The 26121-nt window shown below is 39.0% G+C and overlaps 1 pseudogene; it reads left to right on the top strand.

Annotated features, from left to right (window-relative positions):
- Window positions 1-25087, top strand: LOC116463895 (zinc finger protein 737-like; annotated as a pseudogene).
- The last annotated feature ends 1034 nt before the right edge of the window (window positions 25088-26121 follow it).

The raw sequence follows: 26121 nt of genomic DNA, 5'->3' as shown, positions 1-26121 counted from the left end.
TCCTAGAGGCGCAGCCTCTGTGGCCCTGTGTCCTGCAGGTATTGGGAGATCCACAGCTAAGACGCCCGGGAGCCCCTGGAAGCTTAGAAATGGTGAGAGTGCCGGTCCAACATCCCGAGAGAGGGGGACGTGCTGGTTGGAACCGGTGGGAAGTGGCTGTGGCGGGACTGAGGCCTCTGCGCAGTCAGCTCCACAATCTGCACCCTGAGTTCTTGCCCAGCTCGGCCTCAGTCCCGTTCAGCCATAAGATGGCGGCTACGCTGACAGCCGGGCTCCCGGGCGTCCTGTGTCTTCCCCGCGCAGTGACTGTGCTCTGGCCTGGAGCGCTCTGTGGGCAGCTCTGCAACCGCAGCGCCCCGTCTCTCCTAGAATGTGCAAGGACCACCAGAGGGTCGTCAGGGGAGAATCCTGACTCGGGGTGCGGGTTCAGGAATGGGAAGAGCTTTGGTCCCTGGGGTTCACAGTTTCTGTTTTCTGCTGTTAAAAATTTATGGGGCCAGGCGCGGTCGTTCACGCCTGTAATCCCAGGACTTTGGGAGGCCGAGGCAGGCGGATCACTTGAAGTCAGGACTTCAAGATAAGCCTGGCCCAAATGGGGAAACCCCATGTCTACTAAAAATGCAAAAATTAGCTGGGTGTGATGGCAAATGTCTGTAATCCCAGCTTCTCAGGAGGCAGAAATGAGAGAATCGCTTGAACCCTGGAGGTGGAGGTTGCGGTGAGCTGAGATCTTGCCTGGCGACAGAGGAAGACTCTGTCTTAAAAAAAAAAAAAAAAAAAAAAAAAATTATGGGAGTCACCGCAAAAATATCAAATAATTTAATCAAAGGGTGAATCCAGAATTGTATAGCACCCAGCTACAGTCTGTAGTTTGTGGTCCATGGGAGTGGCTTGAAGAAAAGACATTTATAAAATGCATGATGAAGAAAACCAAATTCAGTAATTGGTTAGGCTTAGTTATGTAGTTTCTTAATTTGTACAATCAAGGTAGAAATTTCCTAGTTATGGCCGGGCGGGGTGGCTCACATCTGTAATCCCAGCACTTTGGGAGGCCAAGGCGGGTGGATCAAGAGGTCAGGAGTTCAAGACCAGCCTGGCCAATGGGTTGAAACCCTGTCTCTACTAAAAATACCTGGTTATGTAATTACAGTTTAATTGGCAGTTTATAGTTGCTTAAGCCTAAATTTTGTTTCCCCTAATGTAGTAATTTCCCAAAAAATGCACATGAGCTTAGATTTTTTTTTTTTTTTTTGAGGTAGAAATCCAGAGACTAGAGCCTCTTCAGTCTAATTGCCTGCCACTTAATTATTTTCACACCCCACAGCGGACTGATTGTCCCTGGCATTTTCCACGTGTCCCAAGCAAGGCCTCAAGTGTACCCCATGTTCCTCAATTATTATTTTATTTTTATATTTTTTTTGAGACGGAGTCTCGCTGTGTCGCCAGACCTGGAGTGCAGTGTCAGATCTCAGCTCACTGCAACCTCCGCCTCTCAGGTTCAAGCGATTCTTCTGCTTCAGCCTCTGGAGTAGTTGGGACTAAGGGCACGTGACACCATGCCCAGCTAATTTTTGTATTTTTAGTAGAGCTGGGGTTTCACTATGTTTGCCAGGAATTCTAGTTACCAAGGAAAAAAATAGGGAAAATCTCTCTTCCATTTTGGCTGTAGACAATGAATATATTTCCACAGGAAAATGTGGTAGATAATTGATGAGTTACATGGATTCATCAACACATTAGTTCCTCTTTTTGCAGGGTAAATTTGTGACAGTGAATATCTCAGTTCTATATCCTGTTGAGTTCTGAGTTAAATGCTAAATTATATGTGATGAAACATGGTACCTTCTAGAAGTGTTCCCATATGACTAATTTTTTACTACATTATTTTATTTATTTATTTGTTTGAAACAGTCTCACTCTGTCACCAGGTTGGAGTGCAGTGGTGTGATATTGGCTCACTGCAACCACCACCTCCCGGGTTCAAGCAATTCTCCTGCCTCAGCCTCCTGAGTAGCTGGGATTACAGGAACGTGCCACCATGCCCAGCTAATTTTTTTGTATTTTAAGTACCGAGGAGGTTTCAACATGTTGGCTAGAATGGTCTTGATCTTCTGACATCGTGATCTACCTGCCTCAGCCTTCCAAAGTGTTGGGATTACAGGCATGATTTGCCGCACCCGGCCTACTTATTTTTAAGATAAATAATAAAATAATACGTATATTTTCTGAAAGAAGTAGACATATTTGCTTTTCTTGTGGAGGTATCAAATGCAAGCACCTTAGCCAGGTGCAGTGGCTCACGCCTGTCATCTCAGCACTTTGTGAGGCCGAGGTAGGTGGATCACTTGAGGTCAGGAGTTTGAGACCAGCCTGCCCAACATGATGAAACCCCATCTCTACTAAAAATACAAAAATTAGCCGGGTGTGGTGGCATATGCCTGTATTCCCAACAACTTGGGAGGCTGAGGCACAAGAAGGTCTTGAACCTGGGAGGCGGAGGTTGCAGTGAGCCAAGATCATGCCATTGAACTCCAGCCTGGGCCACAGGGTGAGACTCTGTCTCAAAAAAAAAAAGTAAGCACCTTAAAATTTCCTTCTCTCATATAAATACTGTGTTTGAGTAATTTCCCTGGATTTTTCTAACACTTAGTTTCAAAAACCAAGTGAATAACTCTGACATGGAAATTAAAGCTTGAACCTAGTGACTCCAAGCTAAGGCTGATATTAAGCCTGCAACAGGATGTTATTAAAGACTCAGTTTTTTCTGGGGAGCCTCCCCTGCAGATGTCCCAGCCTGCTCACCCCAGCCATAGGAGGCTTTATCCTGAGAGAAGCCACAGAGCCGTGGAAAGCTGGGGATCCACAGGCAGGTGCAGTTGAGGTTAAGATGAAAGGAAACTGAGAGGGTCTTACTGATGATGAAGTTGTTATGTTTTGCGGCACTTTCTACACTTTGTAAAATAAAAAATATTTATTTATGTTAAAAAAATGAATTCCAAAAAAAAATTGCAACAGCAGAAAATACCAACTAAGTATAAGATCTTTATGGCTTGCAAAGATGTAGGCAGAAAAGGGCTTTGTTTTTTAGGGAGGAGCCAACAAGATTAGAAAGGAGGTGGGAAGGGAATGACAAATGGAGAGTGAAAAACTCAGATCTTAGATCAGAGAATGTCTTACCCTGAAATCAGCATGTTCTTAGGAGGGACGTAAAATGGGGTTGTATGCTGACTCCGACTGAGGGTAACACAAAGTTCAGGAGCCTGAGGGAGGGAGATAAGCTTAAGAAGAGTTCGATTAAGGGATATTTTATTTCAGGCTAAGTGTGGTGGCTCATGCCTGTAATCCCAGCACCTTGCGAGGCTGAGGCAGGCAGATCACCTGAGGTCAGGTATTTGAGACCAGCCTGGCCAACATGGTGAAATCCTGTCTCTACTAAAATAAAAAAATTATTAGGAGGCTAAGGTGGGCAGATCACCTGAGGTCGGGAGTTTGAGACCAGCCTGACCAACATGGAGAAACCCCATCTCTGCTACAAAAAAAAATCATCAGGTATGGTGATGCATGCCTGCAATCCAAGCTACTCATGAGGCTGAGGCAGGAGAATGGCTTGAACCTGGGAGGTACAGGTTGTGATGAGCCAAGATCACACCAGTGCACTCTAGCCTGGGCAACAAGAGTGAAATTCCATTAAAAAAAAAAAAAAAAAGCCAGGTGTGTTGGTGGGTACCTATAATCCCAGCTACTTGGGAGGCCAAGGCAGGAGAATTGCTTGAACCTGGGAGGCAGAGGTTGCAGTGAGCCGAGATTGCACCACTGCACTCCAGCCTAGGTGACAAAGTGAAGAAATATTTTATTTTGAGCGCTGAAGACAAATTCAGCTGATTATTTTAATGAGAAAAAGGAGAAAATGTGCAGTGTGTGTGTCTGTCTGTGTGATAGGTAAGAAAAGAGAGCACTGTCTAAGTCATAATGGGAAGAGTGTTTCTTTCCATAAACTGTTTCTGGAGCACACAAAGGATGGAGAATTTTATTAATCACAAATATTTTCCAGGATTATCTATGTATTTCATCTTTCCCCACCTCTTTTCTTTGTCATGTACATTTCTTCCATTTGACTTTTCCTGGGTTGTACTTTTTATAATAAACTAGTAAACATAACTACAGTGTTTTGCTGAGTTCTGTGAGTAGCTCTACCAAATTATTGAAATTCAGAGAGGTTACGGGACTCCTCAGTTTTTAAACAGTAGCTCAGAAGCATAGATAAGCCCATGGGGTTTGTGATTGGCATCTGCAGTGAGGACAGTGTTGTGGGACCGAGCCCTGAATCAGGGTCTGTGTTGACTCTGGGTGATGTCAGAATTCAAATGGTAGACAATGAGTTGGTGTCGGAGAATTGTTTAATGTTCAGCTAACTCTACAGATTTGGTACCAGAAAAAAGATATCACAGAAGTCTGGCCTGGAATAAAACTCTAGGTGTTTCGGAATGGGAGCTCTGCTGTCTGGTACACAGGCTGTCACACTGCCCATTGTCCTGTGATTCCAGGTATTCTCCCAGGGTGACGGAGGACTGAAAACTTAGAAAAAAGGAGCTCTGATGACAGACTCCCTTTTCCCACAGCTGCCACCACAGGATTCCCACCCACTCACAAACACACACACTAGACATTGACATGTCCACCCTCCTCCCAGGAGTAGGCACCACCCTCAGAACTTCACCACGGCATTTTTGATCCTAGTGTTTCTTGCCAAGAACCCACAAGTCTCTACAAGTCTCCTGGCGTATCCCCATCCCCAGACACTGAATCTGCAGCAGCAACCTGTTTTCTGCACCAACCTAGCATTTTGAATCAGCTGTTCATAATCTCGTATGTCTGCCTGCACAAAGTAATAAATCAGAGTACAGCTGCACCGGGACCACTATCTGTAGCACAAATCAGTCCTCTCACCTACATTGCACTCTCTCCCACCCAGGGATTTAATTTTTTCTTTTAGCTTTTATTTTTGTTTTGGGGTACACGTGGGTTTGTTTTGGTGCATGGGCGTTTCGCGTGCAGATTTTTTTTGTCACTGAGGTATTAAGCATAGCACCAAACAGGTATGTTTTCTGATTCTCTTAGTCTTCCACCCTCCACCCTCAACTAGGCTGCAGCGTCTGTTCTCCTCTTTGTGTTTGTGTGTTATTATTTAGCTGTTACTTATAAATAAAAACATGCATTTGGTTTTCTGTTTCTGCATTATTATTATTATTATTATTATTTTTTTTTTTTTTTTTTGAAACGGAGTTTCACTTTTGTTGCCCAGGCTGGAGTGCAATGGTGTGATCTCGGCTCACTGCAACCTCCGTCTCCCAGTTTCAAGTGATTCTCCTGCCTCAGCCTCCTGAGTAGCTGGGATTACAGGTGCATGCCACCACACCCAGCTAATTCTGTATTTTTAGTAGAGACGGGGTTTCTCCATGTTGGGAAGGCTGGTCTCGAACTCCTGACCTCAAGTGATCAACCCACACTGGCCTCCCAAAGTGGTGGGATTACAGGCATGAGCCACTGCGCCAGGCCTCTGCATTTGTTTTCTAAGAATGATGGTCTCCAGCTTCATTGATGTTATTGCAAAGGACATGATTTTTTTTTAATGGCCACAGAGTATTCCATGATGTTTATGTACCGTATTTTGTTTTGACTAAATCTTTTATTTTATTTTCTTTTTGGAGACAGAGTCTCACTTATTGCCCAGGCCAGAGTGCCATGGCATGATATTGGCTTACTTTAACCTCAACCTCCCAGGCTCAAGCAATTCTCTCCTACCTCATCTTCCCAAGTAGCTTGGACTACACGTGGGCGTTACCACACCTGGCCAATTTTTCTTTTTGTATTTTCCATGGAGACAGGATTTTGCATTGTTGCCCAGGCTGATCTCAAACTTCTAAGCTCAGGGAATCCACCTGCCTCGGCCTCCCAAGGTGCTGGGATTACAGGCATGGGCCACTGCTTCTGACCATACCATATTTTCTTTACCCAGTCTACCACCGATAGGCATTTAGGGCCTGTCCTTGTCTTTGCTATTGTGAATAGTGCTGCAGTGAACATGCATGTGGATGTGTCTTTATAATATAATAATTTATATTTCTTTGGGTATATACCCAATTATGAGATCCCTGGGTCAAATGATAATTCTATTGTTCTGTGAGGAATCGCCACACTGCTTTTTACAGTTGTTGAACTAATTTACACTCCCACCAGCAGAGTATAAGCATTCCGTTTTCTCTGCAACCTTGCCAGCATCTGTTATTTTTTGACTTTTTGAAAATAGCCATTCTAACTGGTGTGAAGTGATATCTCATTGTGGTTTTTCTTTTAATTTCTCTAGTGATTAGCAATGAGCATTTTTTTCATGTACTTCTTAGCCACATGTATATTTTCTTTTGAAAAGCATCTGTTCGTCTTTTTTGCCTACTTCTTAATGAGGTCGTTTGGATTTTTCTTTTAAAGTTGTTTAAGTTTCTAATAAATTCTGGATATTAGACCTTTGTCAGAGGCAAAGTTTGCAAATATTTTCTTTTATTCTGTAGGTTGTCTTTTTCCTCTGTTGATAGTTTCCTTTGCTGTGAAGAAGCTCTTTAGTTTAAATAGGTCCCATTTGTCAATTTTTGCTTCTGTTGCAGTTGCTTTTGGTAGCTTCATCATGAATTCTTTGCCAGTTTCTGTGTCTAGAATGGTATTTCCTAGGTTTTTGTGCAGTGTTTCTTATAATTTTAAGCTTACATTTAAGTGTTTATCTTGAGTTGATTTTTGTATATGCTGTAATGAAGTGACCTAGTTTCAGTCTTCTACATAGTGCTAGGTAGTTATTCCAGCACCATTTATTAAAGAGAGAATTCTTCCCACATTTCTCTTGTCAGCTTTGTCAAAAATCTGATGGTTGCAGGAGGGTGGCATTATTTCTGGGCTCTCTATTCTGTTACACTGGTCTTCAGCCTAAGTCTCTCCAGCCTGGCTTATCATTGAGCCATCAGCCCAGGGTCACTGGAGATTCCCTCACAATCACCTAGGTGTCTTTGAGGCATTTGAGGATGTCCAGAGCAGAATTGTGTTAGGCTGACAAGAGTGGTTAATTCTCCTTCTGTCTCAGTGTAAGGGAAATGAGTCATCTGTGTTTGTTCATCCCCTCATACAAGAGGTGTCTTTGGTTGGTACCCAGATGAGAGTTTCTCCAGTTTCTTAGTACTTGGATGATAAAGAAGGAAAAGATCTGGAGACCCAAATGGATAAACTAGTTGCTTCCATTTTATATGGCCATTAAAAAAAAAACTATGAAGCAGTCTTGGTTCCTACAATCCAGAAGCTTTTAGTCTAGACTAGCAACTGGATAAATAATTGAATTATGCATCATATGGTTGGTATAATAAGTAGATGTGTCCAAAATCTTGGGCTTTATTTAGGCCACTTTCTTTATATTTTTGAGACTTCTGATGTCTACATCTGAAGGCATATTTATGAGCAGAGGAATTGTTATTATAAGTTCTTTTTTTTTTTTTTTTTTTTGAGACGGAGTCTCTGTCACCTAGGCTGGAATGCAGTGGTGTGATCTTGGCTGACTGCATCCTCTGCTGCCCTGGTTCAAGCGATTCTCCTGCCTCAGCCTCCTGAGTAGCTGGGATTACAGGTGCCAGCCACCGCGCCCAGCTAGTTTATATATATCTTTTTTTTTTAATTTTTGTATATTTAGTAGAGACGGGGTTTCACCATCTGGTCAAGCTGGTCTCGAAATCCTGAGGTGGTGATCCACCCACATCATCCTCCCAAAGTGCTGGGATTATGGGCGTCAGCCACCACTCCTGGCCGTATAATTTCTATTTCTTTTACCTTGCTGCATGTACATATTTATTTTCTAATAAAATTACCCTAGAAAAGCTGGGTGTGGTTGCTCATGACTGTAATCCCAGCACTTTGTGGGGCCGAGGCAGGTGGATCGCAAGGTCAGGAGTTTGGGACCAGACTGGCTAATATGGTGAAATGCCGTCTCTACTAATAATACAAAAATTCGCCAGGCGTGGTGGCACGCACCTGTAGTTCCAGCTACTCAGGAGGCTGAGAGAGAAGAATCACTTGAACCCTGGAGGCAGAGGCTGTAGTGAGCCGAGATGGCACCACTGCACACCAGCCTGTGTGACAGAGCGAGACTACATCTCAAAAAAAAAAAAATTACCCTAGAAAACCTTAAAGGATTTGTTTAAATTGCATATTACAATGTAGTATAAAGTTGACAGGGCAGTGGCTAGAAAATATTAAAATTACAGAAACTCTGGGATTTAGGGTTTTTTTTGTTTTGTTTTGTTTTTTAGGTAAGCTTAGAAAAAACAAAACTGGTAGTACCGCAGTGACATAGAGAGCAGGTCCTCACCCTGACCCAGACCTGTTCAGATTCACCCTTTTTGGAGGCCTTATTTAGGTCTGACCCTCTTGTAGTCTTGCTTCAGAGAACTGATTAGAAGAGATGAGAGTTTTGGCTGGTGAATCCTGCTGCCTTTCTAGGGCTGGTGCTCACAATTTCCTGAAACCACAAAGCAGATAAATGGGATGAATAAAGTATGTATTTTAGGGTCCTAGATTTTAAATGTTCTATTAAAACCAGTGCTTGCAGAGACATTCTATTTAGAAACTTGTTTTCTATTCCTGCAGATCCAGTAGTTGATCCATAAGTCACAAAAAAGTAAATATAAACAGAATAAAATTTTGTCTAAACTACATTAACCTCTTTCTTTCTGTATCTTTCATCTGTCTATTTTTAGCTTTTATTCTGTACAATTTAAAAAAAATTGATGACAGAGAAACAGAAGAAGAAATAAAAATGCTGGGCCCTTTATCTAAATCTTGAAAACTATTAAACCCTTAGTACCAGCTCCCAGGGTGTTATGAGAATTAAATCACATAATGTGTTATGCCCAGCACAGTGCTCTGTATCATACACTTGAGCACATAGTACCTGCTTAATAAACATTGCATTAGTACATGTGTACATGTTGTTTTTAAAATACAGACTTATTCAGACATTACTGCCTTGTTTCCTCTGTAAACTTTGAAGAGACATCAAATAATATAAAACTTTAGGATGGAGGTGGCTTGTCCTTGTTTGTATGAGAAGTATTTGGTTGTGACATGAGTGCTAAGTGTAAGGGACCATGTGCTGTGCCTGCTTCTCTGACTAATGATAATAAGGAGCTAATGGGGAGCAACATCAGCATTGACAGGGAACTTGTTTGAAACACCCATTCATGGACCCTTTTCAAACCTGCAGAATCACATTACATAAGGTGGAGCTAAAATTACCAAGTGAATTATAAGCTGGTTAAAGCTTGAGAGGCAATGCTTAACTTAGTGGTTATCAGCCCAGGCTGCTCATGAGGATCACGTGGCCAATTTGCAGAAATCTTTTGTGCCCTCCCCACAGCTTCTGTTTATTGTTGTGGGTGGAAGCATCCACGTTGTTTTAATGAAGGGCCTCATGTGACTCTAAGGTGAGGCCAGAATCAGGTATGAGGGCTGTAAAATACATTCATGAGCGTTAAGTTCCACCTTTGCACTAAAGGGTAGCCGCAGGGTCTGTTCTGTTTGGGTTTGGTAGGGACAGGTCAGTGGCACATATTTCCATTACTGTAGCAGAAATGGATGGTGTCTGTGGCAGGGGAGGGCACCTGAGGACAGGAAAGGAGAAACTTATATTTTCATCTTTATGGAGCAGCTCATCGTTCCTGAACCTCTTCTGTTTCAAAGGACAGAAATGGGTGAACTTTTTCTGTCTTTTTCTGCCAGTTGATCTCATGCTAGCAGGTATACTTGTGGTACTGACACCTTTAAAGGCATATTCTCAAGATTCAGGTGTAATTTGTCCAGAGTATCTCATCTGAGAAGGAATTCCAGTGAAGGAGGAGATAGGAGGAAAAAAAAAAAAGACTTTTCTTTAGGTAAACATGCCTCAGCTGAAGAGCTGTGTCCACTCTGCCTTCTGGAATGCCGTGCATTTAGTACTTGCAAACTTTTACTTCTCTACTTGTGTTTTTCCTCCCTAAGGAGTTTGGTTTAAGTACTTCTTAAAATTCTTAGAATAGTCAAAGCTGTCTGAAAAATGTTTCTCTGCTGTATCCCAGAGCCTTTTCTTCATTCTCTACATCATAACTTCTCATATGCCATGCAGATTTCTCAACAAGAATTTATGATCTGCAATATTAAAAATGTTCCCTTTGTGGCTGTTGAACATGGAAAAATGTGGATACTCAAGATTTCTATTGGGGAAAACTGTGGTCCTTAGTAAAGATGGAGAACATGTAATGTTGAGGCTCCATTCATGTGTTCTCTACTAAAAATGCAAAAAATTAGCCGGGCGTGGCAGTGGGCGCCTGCAATCCCAGCTACTCAGGAGGCTGAGGCAGCAGAATAGCTTGAACCTGGGAAGCAGAGGTTGCAGTGAGCCGAGGTTGCACCACTGCAATCCAGCCTGGGCAACAGAGTGATTTTCCATATAAAAAAAAAAAAAAGAAAAAAATTCCTTATTTAGGTCTGGCGCGATGGCTCACACCTGTAATTCCAGCACCTTGGAAGGTCTAGGTGGGCAGATCACCCGAGGTCAGGAGATCGAGACCAGCCTGGCCAATGTGGTGGAACTCCGTCTCTACTAAAAATACAAAAACTAGTCGGGCATGGTGGCAGGCATCTGTAATCCCAGCTACTCGGGAGGCTGAGGCAGGAGACCCACTTGAACCCAGGAGGTGGAGGTTGCAGTGAGTGGAGATCATGCCATTGCACTCCAGCCTGGGGGACAAGAGTGAGACTTTGCCTCAAAAAAAAAAAAAATTGCTTATTTAAATGGGATGCCATTTATTACCCACAAAGTTCTGAAAAAACTTATTATGACATACCTGCTCTCTAGGGTGCTAAATGAAGTCTATTTAAAATTATTACTAAAAATTATAGAACATAGGTGTTATCTGTATTTTGAGGTTTGCATAAAACTGATGGTTCTTTATGATTGAATCAGATTTTATTTACTTTTTTCAAAGAGGAATATTTCAACAGTGATGCTGTGTTCTTCTGTGTGCATTAGCACATCATAAAAATTTCTCCTAGTGAAGTTAATGGTTAGTGATTCACTTGCTTAAATAGCTCTCTGACAGATATTTTTCACTATGTAGCTGATTATTTTTCTCTTCATTATTAAGTATCTTTATGCAGCTGATGTGAATAAACGACCACATTTAATCTGACAGTTGTCCTTTTTTCTTAATTGTTTCTACATATTTTTCTTTGGAAAATGAAGACTCTTATCTTTGTTTACAGGCCAGAAAAACTGGTAAAAACAGGCTCTTCCACTTACTGGATGTTTGACAAAATATCCTTCTTGGGCCAAAAACATTGACATTATTGGTGAGCTTGTTAGAAATTCAAAAAATCAGACTTTATTCCAGATCTTCTGGAAAAAAAACCCTGTATAACAAGGTCTTCAACTTATTGTATATATTTAAATTTGAGAGGTACCTTCTAACTCAGCATGTCTTTTTCGTCTGAAAAATATTCACAACTCATTCCATATCATGTAAACATAGCACTAAAAAATGTACATGTTCATGTTCATACCCTTAATTTTACAGTTTACTATCTAGAAAAATACACGAACTGATATTGTGGATCTTATGCTGTTCTTTTTCCTCAGAGAATACTTTAGAGAATATTTCTGTGTTGCAAGTTATTTTATTGGATAATTTTAGTCAGTCCTATAAGTCAGAACCATTTGTCTTTACTCTCTCATTTGACCTTAAGTCAAATTAAAAATTCCACCCATGGCCACTTGGTAAAAACGGATGTGTGTGTGTTTTCCAGGGACCATTGCAATTTAGAGATGTGGCCATAGAATTCTCTCTGGAGGAGTGGCATTGCCTGGACACTGCACAGCAGAATTTATATAGGGATGTGATGTTAGAGAACTACAGTAACCTGGTCTTCCTTGGTGAGAAAAACTTTAATACATAATTCATAATATACACAAAAGGTTTTATTTCTTTTGTAGATTTTTTTTAGTAATTCTTTTATAAAAGTTTCAGATCCACTTCTTCAGGAAAATCTTCAGAATTTGTTCATTTAGAAAATAATTTCTTCAGTGCCTCATGCCTGTAATCCCAGCATTTTGGGAGGCTGAGGTGGGGGGATTACCTGAGGCCAGGAGTTCAAGACCAGCCTGGCCAACATGGTGAAACCCCATTTCTACTAAAAGTACAAGAAATTAGCTGGGCATGATGGCACATGCCTGTAATCCCAGCTAATTGGGAAGATGAGGCAGGAGAATAGCTTGAACCCAGGAGGTGGAGGTTGCAGTGAGTCAAAATCATGCCATTGCACTCCAGCCCAGGCAACAGAGCAAGATTTTGTCTCGAGGGGGAAAAAAAAAAAGAAAAAAATTTCTTCAAGATGTTTCATCTTAATCCAAACTTTCCATATTTCTGAGGTGAGCTGTAATCTTCACTCCAAATTAGTGGTAATTCCAGAAATTTACTGACATAAACTATTGTAGCTTCCACCTGAAAATCTAATTGCCACCACCAATTTTTGATTCAGTAGTACCAGGAAGGAAAATTAAGAAACCTACAAATTGAAAGTATTTTCTTTCTTTTTTTTTTTTTTTTTTTTTTGAGACAGTCTCACTCTGTCACCCAGGCTGGAGTGCAGTGGTGTGATCTCAGCTTCCTGAAACATCTACCTCCCAGGTTCAAGCAATTCTTCTGCCTCAGCCTCCCGAGTATCTGGGACTACAGGGGCGAGTCACCATGTTTGGCTAATTTTTATATTTTTAGTAGAGATGAGGTTTCACCATGCTGGCCAGGCTGGTCTCTGACTCCTGACCTTGTGATTCACCCACCTTGGCCTCCCAAAGTGCTGAGATTACAGGCATGAGCGACTGCACCTGGCAAATTTAAAGTATTTTCTAAATATTTAGAAATTTCTGTTATAAATTTGTACTTTGGTATTAATTTACTATAATATTTTATTACATTGTCTTTGCTGAGCACATTACTAGCTTGTAATTGGAGAATATGAGCAAGATTCATGTTATTTATTTTTAATAAAACAGGTATTGTTATCTCTAAGCCAGACCTAATCACCTGTCTGGAGCAAGGAAAAAAACCTTTGACCATGAAGAAACATGAAATGGTAGCCAACCCCTCAGGTAGGTGCGAGTGAAAATGAATACAGCAGACGACACAGATAAGGGGTCCCAAAGTCAAAGAGAAAGCCAGTCCTTAAAGTGTGATTTGGGAAGCTGTGTTCCAAAGGAAATAGTTCCTGGGCAGCTGTTTTTTTTTTTTTTTTTTTTTTTTTCTTAAATTTTGCTCTTATAAAGGGGCATCTTCTGCTTATGCTTTTAAATTCTGTAAAAATTCTACTTTTCTTTCGGTGAGCTCCCTTCAAGTTCACAGTGAGAGCCAAAGTCCTCTTCATGGCATATAAAAGACTGCACAATCTGGCTGCTTTTTCATTGTTTTGGGGATGCACAAATATCTGCATGATTTTCAGAATCATTTCTCTTTTTGCATCAGATCTGACGTGTGAGAGTAGTAGTTTCTGTTGAATTTTTTTGTTTATTTTTCTACGTAGTCCTTTCTATTTTTATTACTGTATAGTCTTGAAATATAGTTTGAAATTATAAGTATGATTTCCTTCTGCTTTGTTCTTTTTTTTCAAGATTGCTTTGGCTATTCAGAATTTATTTTATTTTCATGTAAATTTTAGAATTGTATTTTCCATTTCTGTAAAAAAAAAAACTGCAATTTTGACAGGATGTTTATGAAATCTATAGATCACTTTGGATAATATGAAACTTTAATAATATTTATTCTTTCAATCCCTAGACATCAAATATTTTAAAATTTATTTGGATCTTCTAATTTTTCATTTTTTTATTGTAAACATTTTCTTACCTTCTTGGTTAATCTTTTTCTCAGAAATTTATTGTTTAATGCTATATTAAACAAGATTTTTTCTTCCTCTATTTTATCAGATAGTTTGTTTTAAGGGTGTGAAACCATACATGTACTTGTGTGTTAATTTTATATTTTGCTAATTAGTGTATTCATTAGTTTAGACAGGTTTTAATGTACTGTTTATGGTTTTTAAAATATAAGATGTATGATCCACAAATAGCAACTTTTACTTATTTTTCTTCGATTGCAATGGATTCTTTCTTTCTTTCTTTCTTTCTTTCTTTCTTTCTTTCTTTCTTTCACCTAGCTAATTTTTTGTATTTTCTTGGTAGAGACTGGGTTTCACCATGTTGGCAAGGCTGGTCTCAAACTCCTGACCTCAGATGATCCGCCTGCCTCGGCCTCCCAAAGTACTGGCATTACAGGCATGAGGCACCCCACCCGGCCCAATTGTGTGGGTTTCTATGTAGGCAGAACTGACCATAAACTGTGTCTCAGGTAACTGAAACTGAGTCATTGAACCGCTTCAGGGACCCCAGTAAAGTCCAAAGTCTGCAGGCCTGCCTACATTGCTGTAAATGGGTGCCTTCCTCCAGGTCTCTGGAATGGCAGGACCTCTGCCAGGCTGTGGCTGGGAGTTTGGGCTGGTTACAGAGTAAGTTCAGAATTCTCTGTGGGACCAACTTGGGTTAACCCTATCCTGGTCTGTAGCCATGAACAGGGGTCCTGTAGTTTCCCACCTGAATGAGGGCCTGCCTTCTGAATAGAACACTTCTCAATCTTAAGCTTTAACAGCATTTCACAACTCCCTCCCTGGCTCTCAGATCTCCCTTAGAGGCGCTTATTTTGCAGATGGCGTCTTGCTACATCTTTGATCTGGTCTTTGAGACCCAGGCTGGTCTCAAAATCCTGGCCTGAAGCAGTTTTCCAACCTTAATGTTCCATGGAGCTGTCATTACAGGTGTGAGTCATAATCCTGGTTCTCTCATAAAGGTATTTTTGTCAGAGATGGCTGACATTGTTTTGCTGTAGGGGAATATGAAAATAGGGCACTTTTAATCTTTTCATTTTACTGATGTCACTCTCCCTATATATTTTTATTTTCTATTTTCTCTTTCAGATATTTTTGTAATTTTAGATTCAGATATTGAAGACGATATGCTAGAATTTTCAGGATATGCCTGAAGTAAATTATATAATTAGTAGGCACCCATAGTTACTAAAATAGTTATTTATAAATTTAAGTTTGCTGAAGGCAAAAAGGAATTATAGGATGTTCATCTACTTTTTTCAGCCTATATCTCCATAATAAAATAGTTTATTTCCTAATATTTGTTTCACATATCAGAGGGTCTAACCCCATTCTGCAAAATATATACTTCTTTATTTAACAATGTAAGGGTACTCTTTGCTTCCAATGTTTGATTACAGCAGTTTCATTTTGTGTAAGAATACCATATATTTAAGATATTAAAAGTAACTAGTTTCTTTTAAATGCTAATTTATTTTCTCATTAGTGTCTTCTGTTATAATTATACTGCATAATCGCTGAAATTTTACTGCCACACTGTGCATGCTAATGATTCAGAATACTTGCATTTCGTGAGTACACACTAACAGTTAAATATTGCAGTTATCTAGAATTTTTTTTTTTTTTTTTGAGATGGAGTCACACTCTGTCACCCAGGCTGGAGTGTAGTGGTGTGATCTTGGCTCACTGCAACCTCCACTTCCTGGGTTCAAGCTATTCTCATACCTCAGTCTCCCAAGTAGCTGGGATTACAGGCATGTGTCACCATCCCCAGCTAATTTTTGTATTTTTAGTAGAGATGGGGCTTCACCACTTTAGCCAGGCTGGTCTTGAACTCCTGACCTCAGGTGATCTGCTCATCTTGGCCTCCCAAAGTGTTGAGATAACAGTCGTGAGCCACTGCGCCCGGCCTGACAATTTTTTAAAAATTATACTTCAATGTTGCATAAAAGATTTTATGAGTAAACACTTCTCTTATTGTTGTTTTGAAGTTTTGAACCCCTCCAAGGTTCAAGTGATTCTTCTGCCTTGACCTCCCGAGTAGCTGGGACTACAGGCATGAGCCACCACGCTCAGCTAATTTTTGTATTTTTAGCAGAGATGGGGTTTCACCATATTGGCCAATCTGGTCTGGAACTGCTGACCTCGGGATTTGCATGCTTTTGTCTCCCAAAGTGCTGGGATTACAGATGTGACCCAGTGCGTCTGGCCTCAGTGTAGGTTTCTTAACATTAGTTTATTGGGTGTTTTGGTTTTACTTATGTATTATAATTTTAGACAATTTGCAATTCTTTTTGTACACTTTAAGTCAATTTAAGGTTTAATTAAGAGATAAATTATGCATGTCTATCATAATCAGATTACATATGTGTATTTATGTATAAATATGACCCGAATTTTAGTTATGGCTTATATTCTTTCTTAGCTGATTTTTTATGGTAGTTTTATCTAAGTGAGTACTTATGAAAATAGTCTTATTATCACCATGTGTTTAATGATGAATATATATTTGCTTTTGTGAGAGCAACACTTCTACAATTTGAAAGTAATTTTCAAAAAGATATATAATTCTGTTTTGGTTTTTTTTTTTTTTTTTTTTTTTTTTCAGTTTTTCTTTAAAAAAATTGTCTTAAAAACACATAATGTAAAATTTACCACCTTAAATCTATTGAAGTGTGCATTTCAGGGCCAGGCTTGGTGGAGGCTCTTATTTGTAATCCCAGGATTTTGGGAGGCCAGGACTGGAGGATCCATGGAGCCCAACAGTTTGAGACCAGCCAGGGCAACATATGGAGACACCTCTCTATAAAAACAAAAAATAATAGCCAGGCATAGTGATGTGCAGCTGTGGCCCCAGCTACTTGGGAGATTGAAGGGAAGTCAAAATTGTACCACTACACTTCAGCTTGGGTGACAGAGTGAGACCGCGTCTCAAAAAAAAAAGCTGTTCATTTCAGTCATGTTAAGTATATTCACATTGTTATGCAAAAGACTTCTAGAAACTTTACATCTTGTAAAACTAAAAGTCATTGACCATTAAGTAACAACTGCTCATTTTACCCTCTCTCCAGCCCTTGACAGACAAACCTTCCACTTTCTGATTTTATGATTTTGACTACTTAAGATCTCTCATATATGTGGAATCATACAGTATCCATAATTTTGTCACTGGATTAGTTCAGGTGACATAATATTCTCAAAGTTCATCTTAAAATTGACAAGATTGTTTTTTCTAAGGTGGAATAATACTTCATCATATAGATATGTTACATTTTTTGATATGTTTATAAATCAAGAGACATCTGGGTTGCTTCAGCCTTTTGGCTTTTGTGAATAATGGTACAATACACATAGATTTTCAATTATATCTTCCAGGTCCTGTGTTGCATATTGTTTTTTGTTGTTGTTGTTGTTTTCCTTTTTTTTGAGATGGAGTCTCACTTTGTTGCCCAGGCTAAAGTACAATGGCGTGATTTTGGCTCACTGCAACCTCTGCCTTCTGGGTTTAAGCGATTCTCCTATCTCAGCCTCCCAAGTAGCTGGGATTACAGGTGCACATCACATCGCCAAGCTAATCTTTTATTTTTAGTAGAAATGGTGTGTTGGCCAGGCTGGTCTCAAACACCTGACCTCAGGTTATCTGCCCACCTCAGCCTCCCAAACTGCTAGGATTACAGGCTTGAGCCACTGCACCTGGCCTGTGTTACATAGTTTGGATAGAGATTTATAAATGAGGAACATTTACAACATTTTTAAATAATGGCTATGTCTTTGTTTTCCACCAGCAATCAACGTGGGTTTTATTTTTATTGCACCTAATGGGTGTAAGTTGATTTTGTCATTGTGTTTTTTTTTTCATTTCTCTACAAATTAATGATTTTGTATGTTCTTTCAAATGCTTTTCCTCACTTGTGTATTTTTATGTTTAAGCATTTTATTTAAAATGTATTATTGTATCATTCAAGGAAATAAACAACCTTATCGGTGTTGATACTCAGTTTTCAACATCATTTTTTGAAGAGATTATTTCTATTTGGTATGCATGGCAACTTTGTGGAAGATCATCTGATCATATACAGAAGGGTTCATTTCTGAGTTCTCTATTCTGTTCTTTAATTTGTTTATCTTTGTGTCAGTGTCACATCGTTTATGTTACTGTAGGTGGTTTTTTTTTTTTTTTTTTTGAGACAGAGTCTCGCTGTGTCACCCTGGCTGGAGTGCAGTGATGCAATCTCAGCTTACTGCAAGCTCCACCTCCCAGGTTCATGCCATTCTCCTGCCTCAGCCTCTGAAATAGCTGGGACTACAGGCACCTGCTACCATGCCTGGCTAATTTTTTGTATTTTTAATAGAGATGGGGTTTCACCATGTTAGCCAGGATGGTCTCAATCTCCTGACCTCATGATCCACCTGCCTTGGCCTCCAAAAGTGCTGGGATTACAGGCATGAGCCACCATGCCTGGCCATGTTACTGTAGGTTTTAACTGTAGGTTGTATTGACAACTTTGAAAAATAAATTTTTTTGCCCCTTGAGCAAGAATATGTTGTAGAGTGTGTTTCATATTCACATATTTTTGAATTTGCCAGTTTGACTTTTGCTTTTAATTCCTAGTTTCATTCAGTTTTTGTTAGAAAACACACAGTGTGTAATTTTAGTGTTTTAAAAATGATTGGTTGTTGTTTTGAGACAAGATCTTACTGTCACCCAGGCTGCAGTGCAGTGGCAGAATTGTGGCTCATTGTAGCCTCAGCCTCCTGGGCTCAAGTGATCCTTTCTCCTCAGTTTTTTGAGTATCTAGGACTGTAGTCATGCACTACCATGTCTGGCTAATCGTTTGCTTGTTTGTAGTGTTAGGATCTCACTATGTTGCCCAGGCTGGTCTCAAACTTTTGGCCCCAATGGATCTCCCAAAGTGTTAGGATTATAGCCAAGGGCCACGGCACACAGTCAGTATTTTTAATTTAATAAAACTTCATATGTGTCCTAACAGAATACACCAGATGCAAATAGGAATACTGTATGTTATCTTGGTGTTGACTGGAGAGTTGACTGGAGACACTTGGTGTGTGTCTGTGAATCTTAGGTGGTCTATAATATGGTTTGGATGTCCATGTTCTTCAAACCTCATGCTGCAATATAAATTCTCACTGTTAGATGTGGGACCTGGTGGGATATGTTTGGGTCATGGGGTGAATTTCTTATGATCCACCCATGTGTCACCTTCCCAGAGTTCTGGGATTATAGGCATGAGCTACTGCATCTGACTGGAAATTTACTTTTAAAGGCACAATGTTATACTGGAAAGCAGGAAGAGCTGTGTTGGGTGTAAGTAACAGAATTTTCTTTTTATTCTATGTGGCTCTTTGCATTGTGCTCACCTGGGGCCCTTCATACACTTAACTCACTTACAAATTTTTTACAAATGTATTTTGGGCCATCCGCTTTTGTTACATTTATGTGTCCAGGAAGAAATTACAGCTTGTGATATTTTGCTATGTCATCTTGCTTATGCAGTTTGTATAATTGTATAGGTTAGATGTATAAAGTATATTTATCTGAGTCTAGCAATTGAAGCAATGTGTTTTTATTGTTTCTTTCAGTTATGTGTTCTCATTTTGCCCAAGATCTTTGGTCAGAGCAGAGCATAAAAGATTCTTTCCAAAAAGTGACACTGAGAAGATATGATAAATATGGACATGACAATTTACAGTTTAAAAAGGGCTGTGAAAGTGTGGATGAGTGTAAGGTGCACAAAAGAGGTTATAATGGACTTAACCAATATTCGACAACTACTCAAAGCAAAATATTTCCGTGTGATAAATATGTGAAAGTCATTCATAAATTTTCCAATTCAAACAGACATAAGATAAGACATACTGGAAAAAAACCTTTCAAATGTATAGAATGTGGCAAAGGTTTTACCCAGTCTTCAACCCTTACTACACATAAGAAAATTCATACTGGGGAGAAACCCTTCAAATGTGAAGAATGTGGCAAAGCCTTCAACTGGTCCTCACACCTTACTACACATAAGATAATTCATACTGGAGAGAAACAGTACAAATGTGAAGACTGTGGCAAAGCCTTTAGCCGGTTTTCATACCTTACTGCACATAAGATAATTCATAGTGGAGAGAAACCCTACAAATAAGAGAATTCATACTGGAGAGAAACCCTACAAATGTGAAGAATGTGGCAAAGGCTTTAAGTGCCCCTCTACCCTTACTACACATAAGGTAATTCATACTGGAGAGAAACTATAAATGTGAAGAATGTGGCAACGCTTTAAACTATCCCACTATCCTTTTTTCACATAAGAAAATTCATATTGGAGGGAAACCGTACAAGTGTGATAAATGTGGCAAAGCCTTTATTTCATCCTCAAACTTTAGTAGACATTAGATAATTCATGTGGGAAAGAAACCCAACAAATAAGAAAATGTGGCAAAGCCTTTAAGGACACCTCTGCCCTTACTAGACATAAGATGATTCATACTGGAGAGAAACCCTGTGAGTTTGAAGAATGTGGGAAAGCCTTTAACCAGCTATCAGCTTTTACTAAATACGAGAATTTATTTGGAACATAAACCCTACAAATATAAAGAAAGTGACAAAACTTTTAGGAAGTTCTGAACCCTTCTTACACATAATTCATGCTGGACAAAAATCCTACAAGTTTGAGGAATGTGGCAAAGCCTATAACAAGTTTTCAATTTTTTTTTTTTTTTTTTTGAGATGATGTTTCATGCTTGTCACCCAAGCTGGAATACAATGCCATGATCTCAGCTCACTGCAACCTCTGCCTCCTGGGTTTAAGCCATTCTCCTACCTCAGCTTCCTGAGTAGCTGGGATTACAGGTGTCCTCCAGCATGTCCAGCTAATTTTTTTACAGGTGTCCTCCAACATGCCCAGCTAATTTTTTTATTTTTAGTAGAGATGCAACTTCGCCATGTTTGCCAGGCTGGTCTCGAACTCCTGACCTCAGGTGATCCACCCTCCTTGGCCTCCTAAAGTGCTGGGATTACAGGCATGAGCCACGACACCCAGCTACAAGTTCTCAGTTCTTAAGAGACATGGCGATAATTCATGCTGAAGAGGAAATCCACAAAGCTAAAAAATGTGACATTGCTTTTAAGAACACCTCCAACTTCTCTATACATAACAATAATTATACTAGTGTGAAACCCTAGAAATACATAAAATGTGACAAAGCCTTTATATGGTTGCCATACTTGATTGTAGGTAGGATAATTCATACTGGCAAAACTCCTACAAGTGTGAAGAATGTGGCAAAACTTTTAATCAGTTCTTACACCTTATTTCACAGAAAAGCTAGTATCCTTGAGAAAAATTGTACAAATAGAAGGAATATGGAAAACCCATTAGTTCCTACTCATATCTAACTCAACATAAAAATCTTCCTTTTAATAAAAGCATTAAAATTGCAATTACTGTCAAAAAAAACTTTCAGAAAGTATAAGCCTTTAAAGTGAAGAAGAGTATTTATTGTGAAGACAAGCATTACAAATATAAACGGAGTTATATAGTGCATTTACTAGTATCACAGATCTTATTGCACACATTTTGTACTGGAGGAAAATCCTAAAGCAGTTGCTCAAGCTTTGTTCAACATCAGGGAATTTATATTTGAGATGAGTCTTACAAATGTATTAAGTTTAGAAACACTTTTTTTTTTTTTTTTCCAGAAACTACAGCTTAGAAAACACCACAGAGTTTATGCTAAAATATAATTTTGCAGATGCAGTAAATATGAAAAAATATTTAATTCAAAAGATTGTATATAAATATCAATTTACAGTAGAATAAGGCCCTGACACTTCAGACATTACACTAAATCAGTGCATTGAGTATAAAAACTAATCCACAACTGCAGTTTTTAGGTAAATGATTTCTATGTAACTTTAAAAGGAGTAGATTTTTGGAAGCATTGTAATTACGTTGAAAGTATGCTTGTTTCCTTGAATAAAATTTTTTGAAAGCTGAATGATGTAATACAGCTTTCAAATTATGCTGTTATTTCTATTCACATGTGAGAAAGCATGTGATCAGTTGCTTCTGCATCAGAAATATTAGGTTTTTTTACATTATTTGGACATTATGACTTTTTCTATAAAACTGTAAGAACATTAAAATGTAAGATGCATAATGAAAATACAAGTGGAGAGGCTGTAGTAAAATTCTATTAAGTAATGTGTAAGGTAAATGTTCAGAGCAATACTTTATTATAGTGACACAAAGAAATAAAAGTATATTAAAATAAATGAGTATATTACTTTACTGCTTGTACTTTTATGTAATAAAATGCAGTACATTTTAAAACTGTTAGGGCTGGGCTTGATGGCTCATGCCTGTAATTTCAGCACTTTGGGAGGCCAAGGCGGGCAGATACCTGAGGTCAGGAGTTTGAGACCAGCCTGACCAACATGGAGAAACCCAGTCTCTACTAAAAATACAAAAAAATTAGCCAGGCATGGTGGTGCATGCCTGTAATCCCAGCTACTCAGGAGGCTGAGGCAAGAGAAACACTTGAATCTGGGAGGCAGAGGTTGCAGTGAGGTGAGATTGTGCCATTGCACTCAGTCTGGGCAACAAGAACAAAACTCTGTCTAAAAAAAAAAAAAAAATTGTTAGATTATTTGTGAACTTAATTTTATTTTTACTATGTTAAGACTATTGTGCGTTTAATGAACCATTATTGTGCCACTAACTGTATCCCACTTTACTCAAGGATGTAGGTACAATATGGTAGGAATATACTATTTTGTACATTGTAAAATAACATCTTTATTAATCACTGTCAGTGGCTTTAAACTGCAAATGAGTTAAAGAATCTTGTTCCCATAGATTAAATTTTGACTCTTTATTCTTATTGAAATTTTTTATTTGTATTTGTGAGTATATAATATGTGTATATATTTATGCCTTATATGGCATCTTTTGACTCAGGCCTACAATATGTAGTAATTACATTATGGTAAATAAGGTATCCATCACCTCTAGCATTTATCTTTTGTATTACCAATAGTGTAATTACATGCTTTTATTCATTTTAAAATGTACAATTAAATTATTGACTACAGGATTATTTTTATGGTCATAATAATTATACAAAAATGTAAATAAAATACGGCCAGGCACAATGGCTCACATCTGTAATTCCAGCACTTTGGGAGGCTGAGGTGGGTGGAATGCTTGAGTTTAGGAGTTCAAGGCCAGCCTGGCCAACGTGGTGAAACCTTTTGTCTACTAAAAACACAAAAATTAGGCATGGTGGTGCATGCCAGGAGGCTGAGGCAGGAGAATCATTTGAGCCCAGGAGGCAGAGGTTTCAGTGAGTTGAGATCACGCCACTGCACTCCAGCCTGGCTGACAGAGTGAGTCTCCATCTCAAAAAACAAAGAAAGAAAAGAAAAATAAAATCCATACATTTCTGAGTCCTGAAAAATTATAAATACTTATAATATAGTTTTCCTTGAACATGTGGTCTCTGTCTGCAAACATATAGACTTTTAGTTTTCATTTACATACAGTTAAATATACACATATTACTCTGAAGATAAACCTTAGGTGTAAGAAAATTATGAATTGAGTGTTTTTGTGTGAGTATAGGTTTGTGCATATTTTCAGAATAAAAGCAATTATTGCAACAAAACAAATTATGTTAATTAGGTGAGTAACAAAACTAAACACATTTAAAATGGTGAAAACAAATCTATACTTTCTGCTTTGTATTGAATTTATTAATATAAAATGTTCTGGCTTGTGATTTGGATTCTCTCCAGAGTCTGCCTATTAAAGCACAGGCAACTTTTTCTCCAGAAACAACTCTCTTGAGTACAATAATAAAAGCCCTCTTAAAACAGGGAAAAAAAAGTCATTTTTAACACTTACTTGAATGGACATTCAACCAAAATTGAATAATTGGATATATTTGTATTGTTCTAGGTGTGTGTGAATGTATAAATGGTGCATAAAAAAAAATTTAAGCCAGAAAAATGGTGTTATTTGTAATGAATAAAACTGGAAAGTAGTTAATTATTGTATGCAGTTGAGATCTTTGTTTATGTAGATAACAAAAGCAGCAGAAAGACTTTTTTTTCCCCCACGATGGAGTCTTGCTCTGTCTCCCAGGCTGGAGTGCAGTGGTGTGATCTCAGCTCATGGCAACCTCCACCTCCTGGGTTCAAGCAATTCTCCTGCCTCAGCCTCCTCAGTAGCTGGGATTACAGGCGTGCACCACCAAGTCTGACTAATTTTTGTATTTTTAGTAGAGACAGGGTTTCCTGTTGGCCAGGCTGGTCCCAAACTCCTGACCTCATGATCTGCCTGCTTCAGCCTCCCACGGTGCTGGTATTAGAAGCATGAGCCACCGTGCCCAGGAAAAGATGATTTTAAAAGTTTATTTAGGTGGGTAGGCAACATTCTAAGATAATACCCTGGATTCCCAGCCTGTTGCACACCTGCTGTGTAATACTTTCCTCTTGAGTGTAGAAACGTGTGACTGTGGTGGGAAATCACTCATGAAATCAGGTTACTCATCTGTAGACTTTGTGTTATCAAAATGGAGATTATCCTGATTGTGCTAAACTTAATCAGAGGTGCTTTTAAGAGAAAGAGACACATCATAGAAAAACACCCCTGCTGGCCTGAAAGTAAGTGACTTCTAGGTGGAACATGTTGCAAGCTGCTTATGGTGGCCACATGGCGGGAAAGATGTTTGTATATTGTCATCATTTCTGCCTCCTGCATGTTACTTCCAGTAAGGAACATAAGAGGATTATGTTCCTATGGCAGAGGGAAAAAAAGGGAATCTCATTCATTCAAGAAATAATCACCTCTCATGTGGGATAGCTAAAGAGAAACAGGAGACCACAACAGGACCACATTAATGGGAGGAAAAGGGAAACCTGAGTAAAAGTGCTCTCTGGCATCATGGAACAGTATTTAGTAAGCTGTAGTGAATGATCAGCCTCTGGGATACCAATAGTCTACCAACAATGCTGAACTCATTCCATTTCAATCAGCATGTCTGCACCATTCTGGTGACACAGGTTTACACTATTTATTATAGAAATGCCATGAAGACTAGTGGGTAATGTCGTAGAATTGAACTTCAAAAATTATACCTGATTGTCTGTTTTCAAATTTGAAAAATCTTAAAAACAATGAATTTATAAATAATTAACTTCTAATTATAGAGGATTATACTATACTGTGATACAAGATTAAACTGTAAACACCCTAATATGAATAGCTTTTGAATGCAGGATTAGTTATGTAGATAGTTTCTTTTAGATTCACATGACCAAAGTAACAATTAGAGAAAACATTTGAAATGGAATAAAATTAACCAAAACCACATTTTTTCAATGGCTTCGCATAATTGCCATACTTACGGAAATGGCCAGATGACTAACAAGAAACAAAGACAAGGTTTAGGCTTTGCTCAATGATTGTATTTGACCTTTTGAAATCTGAAATCCTGGCTAAAGTATTCAAAGGGAGTATTTTATAGGGGCTTCCCAGGGTTTCCAAGTAAATGAAGAAAGAATTTCTTTTTTTTTTTAGAGGGATTCTCACTCTGTCGCTCACACTGCACTGTAATGGCACGTTCTCAGCTCACTGCAACCTCCGCCTCCCTGGTTCAAGTGATTCTTCCGCCTCAGCCTCCTGAGTACCTGGGATAACAGGCACCCGCCATTATGCCCGGATAAATTTTGTAGTTTTAATAGAGATGGGATTTCATCATGTTAGCCAGGCTTGTCTTGAACTCCTGACCTCAGGTGATCCACCCGCCTCAGCCTCCCAGAGTGCTGGGATTACAGGCATGAGCCACTTTGCCCAGCCAGAAGAATTTTGGTAGGCAGGAAAATGCACATTATGTACACATATTGCTCTTCTCTGATTTGCTTCACTGAAAAACTGAAGATTGTAAATGTAGTCTCAATTTAGAGTGAATTAACAAAAGATTTTTTCAAAAAAGCAAATGTATAAAATTAATGGATAAGAGATGCCATTAGCTGCTAAAAAATATTATGACTGAAGTTGCTAATTATCTAGCTATGCAAATAACAGCCCAATTAAATTAAGACTCTAATGGGTG

Source organism: Hylobates moloch, unplaced genomic scaffold (assembly GCF_009828535.3).
Source record: "Hylobates moloch isolate HMO894 unplaced genomic scaffold, HMol_V3 SCAFFOLD_78, whole genome shotgun sequence".
In the NCBI taxonomy this organism is placed as follows: Eukaryota; Metazoa; Chordata; class Mammalia; order Primates; family Hylobatidae; genus Hylobates; species Hylobates moloch.
The sequence above is the reverse complement of the archived record's forward strand: the minus strand, read 5'-3'. Positions and strand labels throughout refer to the sequence as shown.